Raw genomic sequence first — 16,540 nt, forward strand, 5'->3', positions numbered from 1 at the left:
GGACAATTTATTATAAAGAAATCCACATTCAGCTAAAAAATGAGTTTATGACATCTAATTCTGTTCATTTAAGCATTTAGATTCAGTTTTGTATTCTGGAGCTGTATTCATAAGTATTTTTCTTCATGTTCATCTGCCTGTATTCTTCTTTAATGACTGCTAAAAAGCCATAGGAAGGAGCCTTCAAATAACAGAGTCAATTTTTCTTTAGCAGAAGTCTTATATTGCACATCTGAAACATTTTCAATACCTTAACCTAAACCAATACAGGTAAGACCTACTGAGAAAATACTGAAGAAGCCACACTGAAATTATAGTCTGGACAACCAGATATTCATCATTATTGTCTCTTCTCTCTGTTCTAGTGATATTTTGAGGAGGTTTACCAGCATTCAATGCAATTACTTTCTGGACTGGTTATCAATCAATAGACATTGCAATGCCCTCTTTCTACAGCCTCCTCAGGTATTTCTTTTTTTCACTTTCCTCAGATACATCTCTCGCTAAATAAAAAGAAAAAAAAAAAACCCTATGTTTAATTCATCTTGAGCTGCCTGCAAAAAGCCGACATGCACTGTAAAAAAACCCAGAGCAAAATCCCCTCCCATACTAGAGCTCTGTGTTGGCAAATATCTTGCTTTCTTCTTGTCTTCTGAACAGACAAATGAAGTCAAACACCCAGCTCTAAGAAACACCTTATTTCAGTTTTGCTAATTCCAAGCTATGAATTTGTACATTCCTGTGGCCATATGCCCTTATTGCCTTCAAAAGGAAAATGTGATTACTTTAAGTATATTAGTACCTTTCTGTTTTTTTCTGTTTCACTTTACACATTGAAATGTGTTCTTACTTTCCAGCTGCCTTCCAGACTCAGGAGGCTTGGAAATTTTTATTTTTGTAAATGACATTATCATATCCACATGATCCAGGAGATATGATAACAAAGCAAAAGGTGCAGCCATTAAAACTCAGTAAAACTGGTGGAGTTAATCACAGTACTGTCAATCAAACAGCAGGTATGCCTACAAAACTAAGTACTGCGATTTTCCCCATGCACTGGGGTGAACCAAAAAAGTGTGTTATAAATCTCTGCTGCTTTTAGGAATAATGTGTTTGGTCTGATTGCACTGCTAAGCGTTGCAGAACCCTTTGCCAAAACAAAAGGCTGCTGTACAGGATTACTTAAGTGCACCTCAAGGGAAGGGAATGCCATGGACTCCACAAGGAGTGCTCCACTCCATGTTGTTAACCACAGAGAAACCCTCCATCTTGCTTATGATTGTCCTGATTTACCTAAGAGAATGAAGATCTAAATGATCTGTTAAAAACTTGCTCTGCACAAAAGAGGAGGTATAATCCAGAAGGCTTGCAGAGGTTTTGCAAGGGGAAACATTGGCAAGCTTGGAGGCAGAGGTGGGACAAAACAAACCTGCCTCAGCTGTTGCTATGGAGTTCAGCTCAGGGAAAAGAAATTATTAACCTTGGCCTTTCACTTCATGTTGATTTTGTTGTGCTTTGTGTTGAGGAAGCTGCCTGCGCCACCTGGCCGATTGTCAGAGCTCCAAAGGGAGGACCTGTAGCTGAGGCTGAACCAGCTGAACTCATTGTGCCTGGAAGCTGCAGGTAGGGAGGGAGGAAGGTGAAGACCAGCCTTGGATCGGGCAATAATGGGGGAGGCAGTTCAAGGCCCACAGGTCCTCTTGTGACTAGAGGGCTGTGTTCAATGAGACTCAAGGAGCAACATGCAACAAATACCTCACTTCCCCTGTTACCAAATATTCAAAACTTCTGCAGATGGCAATGCTTGACTTCACTTCAAATATGAAATTGCCAAACTCAGATAAAAAACGGCAAGAAAGGTTGTTCTTCAATGTGGATTTAATAAAACATTTCTTCACCCTTCAGGTAGCCAGCAGAACTGAGCAAGCACAGATGCAGAGACTGTGAATTTCAACATAGATGTAAGAGACCACAAAAGAAATTGAATAGGAATCAGAATCATAGAATGGTTTGGGTTGGAAGGGACCTTAAAGATCATCCAGTTCCAACCCCCTGCCATGGGCAGGAACACCTTCCACTAGATCAAGTTATTGAAAGCCATCCAACCTTGTCTTGAACACCACCAAGGAAGGGGCATCCAGAGCTTCTCCGGGCAACCTGTTGCAGTGCACCACTAGCCTCCTAGTAAAGAATTTATTCCTAATATCTAATTAAGATTTCACCTCTTTCAGTTTAAAGCCATTCTCCCTTGTCCTGTCACTACTTGCCCTTGTAAAAAGTCCTTGTCCAGGTTTCTTTTAGGCCCCCTTTAGGCTCTGAAAGGCTGCTATAAGGTTTCCTCAGAGCCTTCTCTTCTCCAGGCTGAACAAGCCCAACTCTCTCAGCCTGTCTTCATAGCAGAGGTGTTCCAGCCCACAACGATCTTTGTGGTCCTCCTCTGAACATGCACCAACAGTCCCATGTCAGAAGGACCATCTATCTCCCCAGGCAATGCGCTCCGGTTGGTGGGTCATCAGCCTCATGCACCCATCCTTCGACACTCCTAGGATAGAAGGTGTAGAGAAAGAAAAGGACCCTGAAAAAACTCACCAGAGTTCCAGTAAATGAATAATAGTTGGGATATCTTTCTCATAGCTGTTTTTCCCAGCTAGAAAGACTAGCTCCTTGCTGTCTCCCTTCTCAGGCAATGTAGCAGCAGACTGAACAAAAGTTCCTCAGGGATTATTGGAGGTAGTTTCACCTTTCAAAGCAGGCGGGAAGGAAAAACTTGGCACAAAATTCCCAGTGTTTGATAGGGCAAATTTTCAGATACTTATAGTCTCAATGGGTACCAGCATCAGATACTTTTGTTAAGAAACAAGGACAGTCATTGTGCCTGTACAACCTATCTGACTTGTAAAAATTAATCTGTATGCTGAAAAACATTTAATTTTCCATAATACAAGAGAGTACAAAGAAGTCTCTGACTTGAGAGCCAAAGTAGGAACTTTTCAACTGTAGTTTTGCCACAGTTTAACTACATCAAGAATTGTATTTTTCTTATTAATAGAATCTACATTTAAGATGTCAATTTTATCTACCTGTGGAATTAATTTAAATTCTCTTTAAATGTAGAAAATCAGCAATACTGAGCAAGAAATATAGTGTCTAATCATCACAATGCCTGAATCCAAATAAAATCTAAACTCAGAGCTCAAAATAAAACTTGCCAATGGGGCAAATCAACACAGAATCATTAAAACATAAAATAATCTGGGTTGGAAGGAATCTCTGCAGAACATGTGGAGCAGTACTCTGCTCAGAGCTACCTTCTTACAAGGCACTGATTGCCAGGACTATCCTCTAGTGCCCTGATCATCCGGTTTAATAGCACCGATCACCCAGGAGAACTGTACTGATATTAAGATCAATAGATTATTTAAAAGAAAAAATCATCAGGGTAGATGACATTCAATGTAAATAAAGTGAAGCAGCTGGAAGATGAAGCAACTCCACCAATACATACACAATAGGAGAGGTATAAATACCTGAGTACAACGGTATGTACTTAAAACAAGTGGTATGAAGTATGAGCTCTAAATGGGCTAAGTAGAACATGGGTCTTATTAAGCATTTCAAAAGTACTAAAGCCTGGACAAATTCCAGTCTCTCTGAAGTATCCAGTAGCTTCCCACTGTAGCATGATGCTAGGAAACACTGAGCATTCAGCACTATTTCAGTAGGGGGAAGAGTGTCTTCACATTTTATACAGCCTCCATTTTGTAACTGTACGAAGATTTTTGAATGAGTAATGTTATGAAAGTCTTTGCTATATACCAGTAATTAGTGCACAAACCGACGTGTTTAATTTTAAGTTATCATTTATTATTAAATATTTGTATGAGGTGACTACAAAGAAACACACTCTTTTAAAGAAATAGCTTTAACAAATAGCTGCATGTTCAGAAACAATCAACGGAATATGAAATACTATTAATGCAGTCAATATCCAAATCCAAACATAGGTTAGTACTTATTAATAGTACCAATCCAATGATTTTCAGATTACAATAATTTCAGAAAAGATCATTTTAAATGGGAGAAACGACAGCAGTAGAAATACTGATAATAGAGCTCTGCCAGCTTGAATACAAATCTTTCTGTCTCACAAGGCAGGACAGAGCGATGAGATGAAGCTGTGTCATGCAGACTGACTGTGGAGAAATGCTAACATGGCCGCGGCAGGCAGGCCTACTTTGCTACTGCTCACATAAGGCTGTTAATGCTCTGTCATTAACGCATCCCAGAAGTAAAGGCAAACACCTACAAACATCAGAGCCTTGCAGCTATTTCCTACTTAGCTTGAGGAACTGAAAAGTGAGCCACTCCTACTGCCACCTCATAACCACCAATTAGACATGGAAGGCAAGTGTGAAATCTGCCTACAACATCCCTGCCTCTGTCCTGAGCTGTGCCCACACCAGTCATGCAGCCCAGGCACACACACTGCACATGTACGCACTGCCATACCCACACTCAGCAGAACTCTGCTCTCTACTCTGCTCATTTCTTATTTACTCATCAGGCTGTTTCCCCTCACCACTGACAGAGATCCCATCATTAAAAGAGCCTCTCAGATCAGACATTTCATCTGAAGATGTTGAGTGGTCAATATTCACCAGTTGTGGTTGCACTGGACTGTGGTATTCATTTGGCATTCACTGTAGTAAGAGGTGGTATTGAATGCTCTACTGACCACTGCAGCAACAGGTCTTGTTCTGAGAAGGGCATGGTATTGCTGTTTCATCGCATTCAGCTGAATTTAAACATTGTGGCCTTAATGCTCAAATACATGGATCCACTGGTGTGTGCAATACACTGAATGTAGCAGATCAGCCTTGATGCAGTGAAGCTGGAAAAGGTATACCCTTCAGGAAGGAAAGCTGATGAATTAAAGAGACCAGATTTTACTTATCTCCACTGATATGGCATGAAATTTACCATATTAACTTACTAATGTGGTTCATTTTTAATGCATTTAACTAACTTAGGGCCTCATCCTTAGTCCCAGATAAGTGGGAAGGTTAGTCTCAGCGAGCTTGGAATCCACAGTTCCCACTGTATTTTTCTCTGCCAGAAGAAAGCAGTTGCAGATATTAAACATTATGCAAGGGAGGTCGTGGGGCTTGGCATGTCAGCTCTTGTGATCAGCCGAATATGAGAGAGCACTTCAGCTTATAAAAATAACCTTCCTGTAACACAGGGATCATTCTGTGTGTGTAGACTTCAAGACAGCAAAGTCAACCTTCATCCAAAACCATGAGAAAGGAAGGTTTTCAGAAATGAACAAGGGAGTATTGCAGGATTTTCCGTAAGAAACAGCTGTCTTTGAAATTGTACCCTCAGAAATATATGCTACTTTTTTCATTTTCTTTCCCTTTTGATCAAATTGATCAGCCATTTTACTAACAAACAGCTGTAGAAAATATACTTACATCCATTTTCAGTATCAGTCAAATCAAATTAATTAGTTTTAACTTTCTCCTCTCCACAAGCCTATCAAATTCTCTTTCAAAAAAAATTGTTTTTAGCATCTGTCTCATTCTGTTTAAAATGATCTGTTCTCATCCATCACAATTTTATACTGGGAGTCTTACATGTCCATTTATTTAGAAGTCAGTCATATAAGCAACCCTCTGAAATACTATGCGGGACTAGATGTGACCTGACAGTTTCAAACCACCAATTTCTTCCTTGAGCGAAGAGATTTTGGTTAAGCAATGCATTCATTTCTCCTCCCAGTTTGGAACAAGACTGCCTCTTTTCACTTGCCAAGTTATAAAAACATTCAGAAGGACTTCTCTCAGCTCTGCTGATGTAAACAGCAGGAGTGCCAAGAAGAGGAAAGCAATTATTATAAGAAAACTTAAGACATCTTATCGAACTGTAGACTTGTTTCCAAAAAAAGAAGAGGCAGACACATTACCAGAGTCATCTCAGTACAGACTGGCCCAAGCATTTGAGAGTACACAACAAACACCAAACTTTCTTGATTGGGTGGTAAGTAAATAGCTTCTTACTCCCAGGTCTTTAACATGTGCCTCTCAATATAGTTCCACGTAAGTTATTACATAGTTTATTTCTATAGGTGTTTCTCCTATGTAATAAGCTTGTAGATGGATGCTATAATTATCAGATGTTTAGAAAATTATTATTATGCTTAAATTCATTACATGATTTTCTTGTAACTGCTAACTAATACTAGTGTTGCTCTTAGCAGTGAAGAGAGGTGGACAGGGGAAAGGTGCCTCCCAACAGACCACTAACACTTCCAGGTGTTTCACTGCCATCCTCCCTAATGCTAACTTTTTCTTTCTGAAGATTTCTGTAGCACTGCAGAATGAATACATTAATCCTCTGAATATTACTGCTGCTGGGTATGTATCAGGGAGAGCCAGCTCTGTTGACAAAGTTCGTATTTCAGCAAGTTTCCCTTCTGTCAATGCCGATAGCACCTTCATGGTGATGGTGTTGGCAGCCCTTATGTAGATTGATGAACAGGAGTTTGATGGATTAGTTGTTTAGTCCAACATTAAATTATTCCTGAATGTCTTTGTATGGAAGAAATCACTACTCCAGCAAGAGAGTAGGTTTCATCTATCACTCAGTCACTTTCCCTACAACTGCAAAGAAAATCTTCTGCAGACAAGAATAGATGCTGGGGAAGAAAGGTGGGGACTTGACTGGTGGGCAGCCTTACCAGCCCTTTAATGAGGGTGGGAAAGTGAAAATAACACAATCTGAGGTTATTTTACCAAATATTGTTTCAAACTGAAAAGTCAAAATATTTCATTTTCAGTTTATCAAAGCAAATTATGAGAAGTTTTTTGTTTGAACCTTTGCATTCAGAAATATTTGAAGTCTCAATAAAATACTTTTTGGGAACATGGGGGACAGGAGAAATTTGCTACACAATTATATATATATGTATTTTTTTTTTACTCAGCTCATCTTGCTCCTGACAATAATGAATAGTTCAAAAGCTACCTTATATATTACCTAGGGACAGACAGAGGATGAGATGACCCAAGAACAAAAAGCATTACTGCTGTTCTGCAGCAACATTTTTGAATAAAGGAGTAGTCTCTATAATCAATATTTCAGTTAAAACAAATGCAGTGGCATCCAGGATGGTCATGAACTACGTCTGGAAGCTATGTTGTCACAGGATGTCTGTCACCTCTTGGAATGGATTGGAAGGGTAATGTTGAACTGCTGACAAGCATAGAGTATGGCTATCAAATATCTGATTACTTCTTTAGCCTATATGCAATATAGCAGGCTCACATGAGATAAGAACTTAGCACACATGGCAACTGAGTCTAAAAGAGCAGGAAAAGCACATTTTCAAAAATAGTAGTTAAGAATAAAAATAATTAAAAAAAAAAAAAGAAAAAGATCATAGAATCATAGAGTGGTTTGGATTGGAAGGGACCTTTGAAGATCATTTAGCCCAAAACCACTGCCATGGACAGGGACACCTTTCACTAGATCAGGAAATACAGGTATAATAATGGAGTACATAAGGCTTTAGAATATAATTTCCCCACAGAAAAATCCTAATGGAAATCTTTTTTGCTGCCTGCTATTCCTGAAATGTAAGCCTGGGAAAGTGTATATAAACTTCCTTCCTATAAACATAACCTTCCATAGAATTGTAATTAGCATAGGATATGCCACCATGAATTATTTTGCAGTATACACACACCAAATACATAAAAAACCCCATAACCTACTCTAAAACTGAGAGGGGAAAAAGGTGTCCCTCAGGTTTCCTAAGCATCCAGATTACAGCAAGCAGTCCCAGCACTTAAGATAGGAGCCCCTTCAAAGTTCACATGCAACTTTTGGATCTCCCAGAAGGCTACTGCTACATGTTTTACTCTGATATTCTTTTAAAACCTTTTCTTTTCTCCAGCAGCAATACCTTTAGTATTTAGAAAACAAAAATACTGAAAAAAGCATGGAATAGCTCAGGTTTTACTACACATTACCATATGGAGTAAGTAAACTAAACCCCCAAAAGTCCAAGCCTGCTGATCATCTATTATTCTTAATTATCTAATTCACTAAGCAGGGCTAAGGAGGCTGATATGACCAGTTTATCCAAGATGAAATGGGCCATCTAATTATGCACTTTTATAGCTCATTATGCTTCATTTTGAACTTGAAGCACAAATGAGTTCAGGGGAATTCAGTGACTGTGTTAAAAGGGAGGCCGTGTTATTTCACCAAGGAAGTCCTCATTGATATTAAAAATGCATATCTCTGAATCTATCTTAAATCCTTATACCTCAGCATTTAGCGTTATTATTCTACTTTTAACATTTTCCTTGAACCAGTTCTTTGAAGCCGCAGCCTGGCGCGTTTCTGTTGATGCAAGCACAGTATGGACCTGCCTGGCTGCTACCGAAACAGGTAGCCCCCACCCCAAGGGTCACTAAGTGGTACAGAAGGATGGTCAAAGGGAGGAAAGTCACCAGGGCGTGAACCAGGACTCTCGCCATGACATTGCCACTCCCAAACACTTCCATGTTAGCTCACTGCTCCTGTGATGGGTCAGGCAGGTGTCCCCAAGAAGCCAGTAGGGTGGCCAGCAGCCACCTGGCCCTGCCACACGCTGAGTCACTGAGCCCCACAGACCACGTTCCCAACAGGAAAAAGTGAGCTCCTGGTTCCTTTGGCTCTTACCCCCTGCTCAGGCACGTTGTTGAAGGCAGGGGCTGCCTGTCTGAGGAGGGGGTCATGAGCAATGGCCATCAGTCCTGGGTTTGGCCCAGAGGTGCCTCGGGGTGGTCATGGGCTCCCTCCTCTTGCCCACCCAGTGGGGCAGGGCTGGGATTCACCTCTTTTAACAGCACAGGGCTCACGGCCACTGCAGGGACATGGAGACCAGGCTGGACCTACAGCCGAGGCCCCACAGCCGCTCCAGCAAAGGCAGGCAGTGGGCTCGTATCAGGCAACCACCAACAAAACAGGTCTAACTCCTTCCTGTTTAGGTATGTGGTAACATAAAACCGGACTTCATTATCACACCCGAACATGTAGCCAAGTCAGATCTTGAATGACAGACTCTTAGATTTAATGAAAGATATATGAATGGACTGTCCTCCCATCAAGTAAATTAAATGTTTCACTGCAACTGAACATTGATTTACTTACCCGTTTCAAACGTGCATTTAAATTTAATCAACACGTGACGTTTATCACAGTTTTTGACAGAAGGTGAGCTAAAAATCCCTCGCAGCCTTCATTCCAAAGGCTTCTGAGATGCAGATCAGGTTTGTCACGTTAGAGACGGTTTACACCGTATAACGTTCAGACTGCACCCCACGGCGCCGCTTCCATCTCCTACCCGCCGGCGGCAGAGGGGCCGCCGGGACCGGCACCGGAGGCTGCGCTGAGGCTGCTGGAGGCGTGCACTGCCTGCCACCTAGCGGCCGCCGGGCGCAGCGCCTCGCCTCCCCCGGGCTGCAGTGCTCCCTCCTAGCAGCAGGGCCCATTCGGGAAGCAGCGTCCCTCTGCCCTCCTGCTGCTCTGCCAGACGCCCTCAGGAGTCTCACACCTTCCCATTGCGAGTTCACGAAACAGCTTTTGACTGACAATTCGATGTGGGTTTTAACGAAGCAGTTGAGGAGCCAAGCACGTCGGTGCCACAGCTTTGAACTAAGAGCCTGCTCCTATGGCAGCTTCTTTTTGGAACATAAAAACGTTATATATGCATTATTTTGCTGCTAGTAAAAAAAACCAACAAAACCCAACAACAAAAAACCCACAAAAACCCCACAACAACCCAAACAGTAAAAACAGGTTGGTTGCTGGAAAAAAAAAAAGGTTGGATGGAGCTTTGAGCAACCTGCTCTAGTGGAAGGTGTCTACCTATGGTGAGGGTTTGGAACTAAATGATCTTTAAGGTCTCTTGCAGCCCAAACCATTGCATGATCTATTTATCCTTGAGGGTTAATTAAATTTGTACTGGATATACCTAGACAAATGAGCGGATTCAGTTTGTTGTAATATCCAGCTGATTCTACAGGTGAAAGAAAGCTAAAATGGCCAGCACGTTGACATTAGAGCTGTGCGCATGTCTTTCTGGGACTTGTTTCCCCATACAGCTAAGTGCATTGCAGCCATTTGCAACCATCATTGACTAGACACCAGCAGGGCCCATTTCAGCAAGGTCTGTGCAGTGCGTGTAGATGCCCTGGGCTAGGGATTTATTACCTGTGCACTGCCTATCTATCCTGAGTTCTCCTCTGAACTTTCCCTTGCTACTGTTTGCCATGTGGAGATTGCACTAATGTATTTTATTGGTTACACGTCAAAATAACAGAGCACAATTGTGACCAGATATTTCAAAATATACAAGTAGGCAGCAGTTTGCGGGGCCTAGGTGAAAATTAACCAGGAAAATCTAATGTCCACCTTGCCTTTTTTTCGTATTTGATTTACAAGCCATGCTTCTACCATTAACTTACCAAGCAGCTGCCTTTGGTTGCTGAAGAGCAACCAGCTCAGCAATTAGATGCCAGTGAGCAGAAGTGAATAGAAGAACATCTGTCTGTCTTATCATATGCTTCATATTCATGGCCAGGGGTTTTGTGCCGTTTCTGCAGTCATTCAAGCAAATAATGAATCAAATTTCAATGCAAAGGCACCTTTTGCTTTATTTACAGTTTTACAAATAATGCAGGAGCTTTTGTTTTGATAAAATAAACACTGGATGCCGATGTTTACCAAATAACATGCATTCACATTATTTTGCTAAAAAAAGCTGCAGAGAAAGAGCATTCACCACTGGTAGTGACTAGTCTGACAAACCCCTACTTGGCTATAGCAGATGACACTGCCTCAGAAAGCCCAGATGATCCCTTCAGAACCTGCAAACCTCTTCACAGCCGCACTGTTATTATTGCCTGCACCCAGGACCCAGGTGCTACTGAATTAGGTGCTATACATAAGCAGATAACGATGGCCATGATGCACTTTGATTGACTAGTCAAGGAAGGTTTTGCTGTCCAGGTTCTGCTGAAGGGAAACCAACAAATTCTAATTTGCTCAACCTGCTTTTGAGTAATGAGCTCAAGCCACTGCCAAATTTCATCCTGAGTGATAAATGTACACTTGGTCTGAAAGCTAATCCAAAAAATTCCTGTGCATTAATCTAATTTCTGAGCAGTTTTTACTCTTTTTCTGAGAAGTCCTTTGAGGCCATAAAGGAAAGGAAAGGCATTCATTCCCTGTCTCACACCAGAACTAAAAGTCACCTATGACTTTAGGGACTTGCAATCTGCTTATCTGCAATTCACAGCTGTTTCAGCAGTCTGATCTGGGTGAACAACTCACACCCCAGCTTCCATTAGTCAGAGAATAAACCACTTTATGCCAGCTGGGCTTTTCTGTACTAGAGGTATTGCTGCCTCCATTGCTGCTCGCTGCCCACTAAGGTGGCCAACAGATGTCACTGAGCAAAACCACTGAGATGACAGGGACTGCCACAGCACTTGGTCTCCACCCCTCTTCCTTCTGTCTCCAAAGGAGAACAGGTCTGACTTTAGTTTTATTTGACTTATATCTGCATCTGCAAAATTAAGAACTCAGAGCATCTGCTCACTTTTCTGTCCCTAGGGAAAAAAACCAACCAAACAACAAAGAACCAAAGCCCCACAGATCATTCAGTGCACTCTCAATGTCCTGTTCTGTTCTTTCAGAGGTCTTGATGTTCACATCCAAAATATTATATACAATGTTGTTATTGGCTGCAGGTAAATGTAAAGAGAATAAAACACTGGTCAGGTTTCTACAGATGCATTTTTGCCTTTCAGATGAAACATATTTCTTAAGGTTTTTACTGTAAAAGTTAGAATCCTTTTAAGATGTACTTAAAACAAACATCACCACCACCCCCCAAACCCACAATCCAAACCTCAGACAACCTAATTAAGAACCTGTATCTGACATTCCTTTAAGAGATTCTGCTACTGTTGAGCCCATGTTTCTCAGGCAACAGCAGAAGAAACCCCTGGATAAAATCTCAGCAAACTGTTCTGGAAGAAGCCTGATACTGCATGAGAAAGGAAACAGCAAATGAAAATGAGTGCGTGAGTGGGTATTAACAGATCCAAGGAGTCAGCCCTTCAGCTTTTTAACTTTCTTCTTTTTTTCTTGTCTTCCAGTCCTGTTTGTTTGGTTGGTTTGTCAGGGTTTACATTTCTTCACAAACAGGCTCATAGTGGTCCTTCTTTTCAAAACTCTACTGTAACCTCATTCAGCTTACAGCAAGCAAGACATTAGTCTGTCACAATTTAAAGACAAAATGATGACATGCCTTTGAAACCCATGAAATATATGTCTCTGGGTGCTGTGCTGCTTCCATTATGTTCTTATTCTACTGCCTACCACATGACACGGCTTGGCAGAAACAAGTCAGCCTCTGGCTTTTCTCAGCTAGCACAGAATACATCACTGTTCTGCATAGATTCCTCACCTTTGCATATCTAACAAGCCTCTGAAAGCTTACTCTTCGACCTCACAGAGAATGGAAGTGAAAAATTTTGCATTTGTCAAGGGATGAGAATTCCAAAAAGAAAGAATAAAGAGAAAGAAAAGTATGAGAAATCAGTAACACAGATCTATTACCCCTGAAGAATTTGCTGCACAAAGTAGAATGTTTTAACAGTGGCAAGTGGATGGTCCTGCCCTGACTTGTTAGTGATGCAAAGAGCAACTCTCACATTAACTTTCTGAAGCATGCAGAAAACCATAAAATGCATATACAGCCTAGAGGAATGATTTTTCAAGAGCTATTTGCTTACCAATGCTAACAGATTATGGTAATAAACTATTATCTATTTATTCCTTAAAACTTAAAAAAAAAAATCCCAAACCCACCTCTTCTACAATGCTGAAGCAAGGCATATGATAAACATTTTTGTCACATTACAGAAATAAAAGCATGCATATTTTTACTTCTATGCAGATACACAGAAACATGATGGTAGGGAGGGCTTGCTGAGAGAGGCCATATCTTTAACTAGAACAATAGAGACCTGGAAAAAACCTACACAGGCTTTTATTCAGGTTTGAAATGTGTAAAAACCTTTGCAGTCCTGAGTTGGCAGACTTCTACCAGCAAATAGTTTATTTGTTGGGAAATGCAGTTTTAGGGCAGACAAAACTCTTTGCCAAATCTGAAGTATTCACCATGACTTACAGCCAAGAAAAGAAAGAGCTATAATGTCAAAAGGATTTATCTTATTTCTTCTGAAATGGAAACAGTGACCAAGCTCACAAACAAAAGCCCTGACACAGACACGCAGACACAGACATGCATACAGTTCATGTTCCATTCATAAAATAGCAGGCAGTCCTCCATAACCTAACGCAGGGCAGCTGGTGGGCTCCAGTGTCTTTCTCACATTTGTACATCTGAGTTTTCCATATCCCAGAGCACATCCTGACTGTCTTTTGAGGGTTCTGAGGTATAGTTTTGTTGCTTGCGCTGGTAACCTGCATTATATTTTTGACCTCACTAGATCAGTGAAGGGGATTGAGCCAAAGTCAGATTTTGTGTGACCATACCTAAGAGAGGGGGAGAAATAAGAAGAACAGGGAAAAAAGGTGTACTCCTTGCATTTCCATGCCACAGCTTTTAAAAAGACAATTTGTCTTTAAAAACAAGAATTTTAAAAAAGTAAAATATCTGACAACTTCAACTCTTAACTCCCTTATGTTCAAAATATCTGTTTCTACGTGATGTTCTAATATATGTGCAACCAAACACCCATATGCAGCAATATTTCTTGTTAGACTCAGCAATAAAGATTTCTTTTTGAAAAATGTCCCATTTTCAAGCCAGTATATGATTTTGAGCATTTTCATATGATTGGAATCGAAAGGGAGCCAAGGTGAACTAACAGCATAAACAAAATAGATTGGATGACATGATTTATTGAATGAGACTAAGTGATTTACTGTTTGCAATTTGTAAAATGGAAAACAATCACAACAACATTACAAATCTTGATTTCTGGTGTATTTTTAATCTCAAGAGATAAATGCTGTACAAAATGAACAGATATAAAAACATGCAGTTCATGCAGTAGGGAAATATAGCTGCCTTTAGGATGGGAACAGCAAATGCTGATTGGGACAAGAAGAACAAACCTCAGAGGTTTTCTTTCAACAGAGAAAGGGGGTGGGCTGGAGAGCAAGAGCTGGTGAAACTGTAAATACTGTATGTGGTAACATCTGCTTCCATGGAACAAAATTGAGGATGGCTCTGTTAAGCCCAGCACTAGCCCAAAACTAGGAGCATAGAGGCAGGGGCAAACTTTACTCCTTGAACTTCCAACTTCCTCATTGAACGTCTGTCCCACCTCCAAAACTGGTGAGGTCTAGAGAAGACTAAATGCTCAGGAACACAAATGCCAAACTGCCTCATGGTTTTCCCTGGGAAAACAGCAGGAGAAACTGCCAGCGATTATTCCCCACAGCTCAGGGGATGAAACTGTGAGCATCTTCCCTCACAATGAGAGTGCCAGACTCCGTAAGGGACAGGGTTTATAACCTGGAAGGTGTTCCTAAGACACACACAAGCTGCAGCAGAGTCCATATTTCCTTCCCACCATCCCAGTCCCCAGCTGGGCCTATTTAACACACTGTTTTTCAGGATTTGCAAGGGGTCAGGTCAAATCTGGCTTCCTGTGGTGTAAGAATTAACATTACCGGGGTGAGGACCTTACCATGCTGCTGTGTGATGTGATGGTATGAGAGGAAGAAAGGGGATCAGTGAAATGGAATGCCAGGAAACCCTGGCCTTGACTGATGTATTGGTCACACACCAAGTGTCCTGCATGTCCCTCTCCCCTCCTGTGTGCTGGTAGTTGCCCCTTCAGATACACACATTTGTGATGCGTGTTCTTTTCCTTCAAGTTAACACGTACATGACAGCAGGAGCACAGGAAAGTATTAGTTATTAGGGGGCTGCTTGCCCACTTGGCAGCTTTGCCCCAGAGTTTTCTTCTCAGCCTCCGAAGAGCTCATTATCAGAGGGCAGAGCAACGCCTCAGCAGCTGTGCAGCAACATCTTGCTGTTAACACCTCCAGCACACATCGCATGGGGAAATCGACTTGCAATAAGCAGAAATATTTCCTGACCCAGATTCAGGTATTTTATAAACTTCGAGCCTCTTTCCAGCTGTAGAGATAAAACACTGTGCTAGAGCAAGAAACAGCGACAGCTGTCAGAAACACACATCTTCACCGTCCCTCACTGTGTGTGGCACAATGGTTAAGGAAATTTATACGGGATTTCACAACAGAAACGAATGCATGTTTTGGGTTCAAAAGCCTCTCCACTTGATTTGTTTCACTGTTTCTGCTGACTAGCACAGTGCTGACTGCAAAGCCGTGCTGTAATGCAAAACGTTACACAACAAGTCATTTGCTGAGCGCTATGACAAAAAGTAGAGAATTGGCACCTTCCCAAACTGCAGGTACTTCTGCTGGGACCAGCTGGTGCCTCCGGCCTTCCCGGAAGGCTCCCACAGTACCTCAGCCTGCGCAGTGCCCATTGTCACCCTGCATAGCTGGGAGCTCACAAGGAACTAGGCAGGCACTTGTGGCATGAAGCACCCCACTAACATCCACTGTTAGGACTAAATTAGGAAAGACCAAGAAGTCTTTCAAAGACAAATATAAGGCTTCCATTAAAAAAAAAAAAAAAAAACAACAAACAAACAAACAAAAAAACCTAAAAAAATCTATGTTAAATAATCCCAATTTAAACCCGGATTCTGCAGACAGCAGAAAAACAGATTGCCCCAAACTATGCTGCCCTTTATTTTGAATCGAGGGAATGCATTTAACTCCACCATATTCAAAAACTTCCTAATGTCTTCTAAGAACAGAAGACCACTTTTCTGATGAAGGCAACATGGTCCATTACTGTCGGTAACAAGAGGGTCTTTATACGTGGTTACAACACAAATGTTAATTGACACTTAAGAGTAACACTACCAGAGGGACAAATTGTATGGAAGTGCTTCAGGCCTTCTTTTTTGATTAAGTCTTCTATATTTATTCCTTTTAAACTGAAATGATTTCTTATGGAATTCAGTTGACAATTCTGATGGAACTTGCTCCTGGATCATGCACCTCAACCCAACAGGCATGCCATTTTACAGTCACACTGCTTGTGAGGCATGTTTTATGGCATCTGTGACACCAAGCATTCTGCACTAACACCATGCCCTCCCCTCAAATACGGTGCAAAGGTGATCAAAGGGCATCTTTGATACGAGTTGCCAACCTTAACTCCAAATTGCTTTTGCTAATTTAGTGATTTTGAGGATGGGAGAGAAGCAATGTTACAAGGCATCTAGTGTGCTGAGTTTCTTTCTCCTGTTGCTAAACTAAATCTTACTCCATTATCTAAACTAACATGAATGATAAAGTTTGGTTTCCCACTTCCACATCCTCCAACCTTTTTCTTTGTTCT

The sequence above is a fragment of the Neopsephotus bourkii genome, unplaced genomic scaffold (assembly GCF_033783945.1).
Source record: "Neopsephotus bourkii isolate Nb327-2 ecotype Australia unplaced genomic scaffold, CSIRO-AGI_Nbou_v1 NB_962, whole genome shotgun sequence".
In the NCBI taxonomy this organism is placed as follows: domain Eukaryota; kingdom Metazoa; phylum Chordata; class Aves; order Psittaciformes; family Psittacidae; genus Neopsephotus; species Neopsephotus bourkii.